We start from the raw sequence: 5,852 nt of genomic DNA, 5'->3' as shown, positions 1-5,852 counted from the left end.
AACTTCGCAACTAGAAACTCCACAAGTAGAAATTTCACAACTAGAAACTCTGCAACAAGAAACTCCGACTAAAAACTCCACAACTAGAGACTCCACAACTACAGACTCGACAACTAGATACTCCGCAACTGGAAACTTCAGAACTAGAAACTCCACAACTAGAAACTGCGCAACTAGAAACTCCACGACTAGAAACTCCACAACTAGAACCTCCATAACTAGAGTCTCCACAACCAGAAACTCCACAACTAGATACTCCAAAACTAGAGACTCTACAACTGGAAACTCCACAACTAGGCTTCACAACTAGAAATTTCACAACTAAAAACTCTGCAACCAGAAACTCTACAGCTACACACTCCGCAACTAGAAACTCCACAAGTAGGAACACCGACTTCAAACTCCACAACTAGAGACTCCACAACTAGAAACTCAACAACTAGAAACTCTACAGCTAGAAACTCCACGACTAGAAAGTCCACAACTAGAAACTCCGACTAGAAACTCCACAACTAGAGACTCCACCATTAGAGACTCGACAACTAGAGACTCCACAACTAGAAACTCCGAAACTAAAAACTTCACAACTAGAAACTCCACAACTAGAAACTCCACAACCAGAGACTCCACAACTAGATACTCCAAAACTAGAGACTCTACAACTAGAAACTCCAAAACTAGAGACTCTACAACTAGAAACTCCACAACTAGAAACTGCGCAACTAGAAACTCCACGACTAGAAACTCCACAACTAGAACCTCAATAACTAGAGTCTCCACAACCAGAGACTCCACAACTAGATACTCCAAAACTAGAGACTCTACAACTAGAAACTCCACAACTAGAAACTCCACAACTAGAAACTCCTCAACTAGACACTCCGCAACTAGACACTCCACAACTAGAGACTCCGCAATTGAACATCCACAACTAGAAACTCCACAACTAAAAACTCAACAACTAGAAACTCCACAACTAGAAACTCCACAAGTAGAAATTTCACAACTAGAAACTCTGCAACAAGAAACTCCGACTAGAAACTCCACAACTAGAGACTCCACAACTACAGACTCGACAACTAGATACTCCGCAACTGGAAACTCCAGAACTAGAAACTCCACAACTAGAAACTCCACAACTAGAAACTCCACAACTAGAGACTCCACAACTAGAACCTCCACAACTGGAAACTCCGCAACTAGAAACTCCACAACTAGAAACTCCAGAACTTGAAACTCCGCAACTAGGAACTCCACAAATAGGAACTCCACAACTAAAAACTCCGCAACTCGAAACTCCACAACTAGAGACTCAAAAACCAGAAACTCCGCAACTAGAAACTCCACAACTGGAAACTCCACAACTGGAAACTCAACAACTAGAAACTCCACAACTAGAGACTCCACAACAACAAACTCCACAACTAGAAATTTCACAACTAGAAACTCTGACACTAGAAACTCCGACTAGAAACTCCACAACTAGAGACTCCACAACTAGAGACTCGACAACTAGACACTCTGGAACTGGAAACTCCAGAACTGGAAACTCCACAACTAGAAACTGCGCAACTAGAAACTCCACGACTAGAAACTCCACAACTAGAACCTCCACAACTAGAAACTCCGCAACTAGAAACTCCACAACTAGAAACTGCCCAACTTGAAACTCCACAACTAGAAATTCACAAAAAAAAACTCCACAACCAGAAACCCCGCAACTAGAAACTCCGATTACAAACTGCACAACCAGGGACTCCACAACTACAGACTCCACAACTAGAGACTCCACAACCAGAAACTCCGCAACCAGAAAATCCACAACTGCAAACTCCACATCTAGAAACTCCACAACTAGAGACTCCGCAATTGAACCTCCGCAACTAGAAACTCAACAACTAGAGACTCCACAACTAGAAACTCCACAACTAGATACTCCCCAACTAGAAACTCCAGAGCTAGAGCCTCCGCATTTGAAACTCCGCAACTAGAATCTCCACAACGAGAAACTCCACAACTAGAAACTCCACAACTAGAGCCTCCGCAATTGAAACTCCGCAACTAGAAATTCCACAACTGGAAACTCAACAACTAGAAACTCCACAACTAGAGACTCCGCAATTGAAACTCTGCAACTAGAAACTCCGCAACTGGAAACTCAACAACTAGGAACTCCTCAACTAGAAACTCCACAACTAGACTCCACAACTATAAATTTCACAACTAGAAACTATGTAACCAGAAACTCCACAGCTACAAACTCCGCAACTAGAAACTCCACAACTAGAGACTCCGCAATTGAACCTCCGCAACTAGAAACTCAACAACTAAAAACTCAACAACTAGAAACTCCAGAACTAGAGACTCCAATACTAGAAACTCCACAACTAGAAATTTCACAACTAGAAACTCTGCAACAAGAAACTCCGACTAGAAACTCCACAACTAGAGACTCCACAACTAGAGACTCGACAACTAGATACTCCGCTACTGGAAACTCCAGAACTAGAAACTCCACAACTAAAAACTGCGCAACTAGAAACTCCACAACTAGAAACTCCACAACTAGAGACTCGACATATAGACACTCGGCAACTGGAAACTCAAGAACTAGAAACTCCACAACTAGAACCTCCAGAACTAGAAACTCCGCAACTAGAAACTCCACAACTAGAAACTCCCCAACTTGAAACTCCACAACTAGAAATTCCACAACTAGAAACTCCACAACTAGAAATTTCGCAATGAAAAACTCCGATTACAATCTGCACAACCAGGGACTCCACAACTACAGACTCCACAACTAGAGACTCCACAACCAGAAACTCCGCAACCAGGAAATCCTCAACTAAAAACTCCACAACTAGAAACTCCACAACTAGAGACTCCGCAATTGAACCTCCGCAACTAGAAACTCAACAACTAGAAACTCAACAACTAGAAACTCCAGAACTAGAGACTCCACAACTAGAAACTCCACAACTAGAAATTTCACAATTAGAAACTCTGCGACAAGAAACTCCGACTAGAAACTCCACAACTAGAGACTCCACAACAAGAGACTCGACAACTAGATACTCCGCAACTGGAAACTCCAGAACTAGAAACTCCGCAACTAGAAACTGCGCAACTAGAAATTCCACGACTAGAAACTCCACAACTAGAACCTCCATAACTAGAGCCTCCACAACCAGAAACTCCACAACTAGATACTCCACAACAAGAGACTCTACAACTGGAAACTCCACAACTAGGAACTCCACAACTAGAAACTCCACAACTAGATACTCCGCAACTAGAAACTCCAAAACTAGAGACTCCGCATTTGAAACTCCGCCACTAGAAACTCCACAACTAGAAACTCCGCAACTAGAAACTCCGCAACTAGAAACTCCGATTACAAACAGCACAACCAGGGACTCCACAACTACAGACTCCACAACTAGAGACTCCACAACCAGAAACTCCGCAACCAGAAAACCCACAACTGGAAACTCCACAACTAGAAACTCCACAACTAGAGACTCCGCAATTGAACCTCCACAACTAGAAACTCAACAACTAGAAACTCAACAACTAGAAACTCCACAACTAGAGACTTCACAACTAGAAACTCCACAACTAGAAATTTCACAACTAGAAACTCTGCAACTGGAAACTCCACAACTAGAAACTCCACAACTGGAAACTCCACAACTAGAGACGCCGCAAATGAAACTCTGACACTAGAAACTCCGGAACTAGAAACTCAAACACTAGGAACTCAACAACTAGGAACTCAACAACTAGGCTTCACAAGTAGAAATTTCACAACTAGAAACTCTGCAACCAGAAACTCCACAGCTACACACTCCGCGACTAGAAACTCCACAAGTAGGAACACCGACTTCAAACTCCACAACTAGAGACTCCACCATTAGAGACTCGACAACTAGAGACTCCACAACTAGAAACTCCGAAACTAGAAACTTCACAACTAGAAACTCCACAACAAGAACCTCCACAACTAGAAACTCCGCAACTAGAAACTCCACAACTAGAAACTCCAGAACTTGAAACTCCACAACAAGAAACTTCTCAACTAGAAACTCCGCATCTAGAAACTCCGATAACAAACTGCACAACTAGAAACTCCACAACTAGAGACTTCTCAACTAGTGACTCCACAACCAGAAACTCCGCAACTAGAAACTCCACAACTGGAAACTCCACAACTAGAGACTCCGCAATTTAACATCCACAACTAGAAACTCCACAACTAGAAACTCAACAACTAGAAACTCCACAACTAGAGACCCCACAACTAGAAACTCCACAACTAGAAGTTTCACAACTAGAAACTCTGCAAGAAGAAACTCCGACTAGAAACTCCACAACTAGAGACTCCACAACTAGAGACTCGACAACTAGATACTCCACAACTGGAAACTCCAGAACTAGAAACTCCACAACTAGAAACTGCGCAACTAGAAACTCCACGGCTAGAAACTCCACAACTAGAACCTCCATAACTAGAGTCTCCACAACCAGAAACTCCACAACTAGATACTCCAAAACTAGAGACTCTACAACTGGAAACTCCACAACTAGGCCTCACAACTAGAAATTTCACAACTAAAAACTCTGCAACCAGAAACTCCACAGCTACACACTCCGCAACTAGAAACTCCACAAGTAGGAACACCGACTTCAAACTCCACAACTAGAGACTCCACAACTAGAAACTCAACAACTAGAAACTGTACAGCTAGAAACTCCACGACTAGAATGTCCACAACTAGAAACTCCGACTAGAAACTCCACAACTAGAGACTCCACCATTAGAGACTCGACAACTAGAGACTCCACAACTAGAAACTCCGAAACTAAAAACTTCATAACTAGAAACTCCACAACTAGAAACTCCACAACTAGAAACTCCTCAACTAGACACTCCACAAATAGAGACTCCGCAATTGAACATCCACAACTAGAAACTGCACAACTAAAAACTCAACAACTAGAAACTCCACAACTAGAAACTCCACAAGTAAAAATTTCACAACTAGAAACTCTGCAACAAGAAACTCCGACTAGAAACTCCACAACTAGAGACTCCACAACTACAGACTCGACAACAAGATACTCCGCAACTGGAAACTCCAGAACTAGAAACTCCACAACTAGAAACTGCGCAACTAGAAACTCCACGACTAGAAACTCCACAACTAGAACCTCCATAACTAGAGTCTCCACAACCAGAGACTCCACAACTAGATACTCCAAAACTAGAGACTCTACAACTAGAAACTCCACAACTAGAAACTCCACAACTAAAAACTCCTCAACTAGACACTCCGCAACTAGACACTCCACAACTAGAGACTCCGCAATTGAACATCCACAACTAGAAACTCCACAACTAAAAACTCAACAACTAGAAACTCCACAACTAGAAACTCCACAAGTAGAAATTTCACAACTAGAAACTCTGCAACAAGAAACTCCGACTAGAAACTCCACAACTAGAGACTCCACAACTACAGACTCGACAACTAGATACTCTGCAACTGGAAACTCCAGAACTAGAAACTCCACAACTAGAAACTCCACAACTAGAAACTCCACAACTAGAGACTCCACAACAAGAACCTCCACAACTGGAAACTCCGCAACTAGAAACTCCACAACTAGAAACTCTAGAACTTGAAACTCCGCAACTAGAAACTCCACAAATAGGAACTCCACAACTAGAAACTCCGCAACTCGAAACTCCACAACTAGAGACTCAAAAACCAGAAACTCCGCAACTAGAAACTCCACAACTGGAAACTCAACAACTAGAAACTCCACAACTAGAGACTCCACAACAA

This window comes from Rhipicephalus microplus, unplaced genomic scaffold (genome assembly GCF_043290135.1).
Source record: "Rhipicephalus microplus isolate Deutch F79 unplaced genomic scaffold, USDA_Rmic scaffold_35, whole genome shotgun sequence".
In the NCBI taxonomy this organism is placed as follows: Eukaryota; Metazoa; Arthropoda; class Arachnida; order Ixodida; family Ixodidae; genus Rhipicephalus; species Rhipicephalus microplus.
This window is presented reverse-complemented; position numbering follows the sequence as displayed.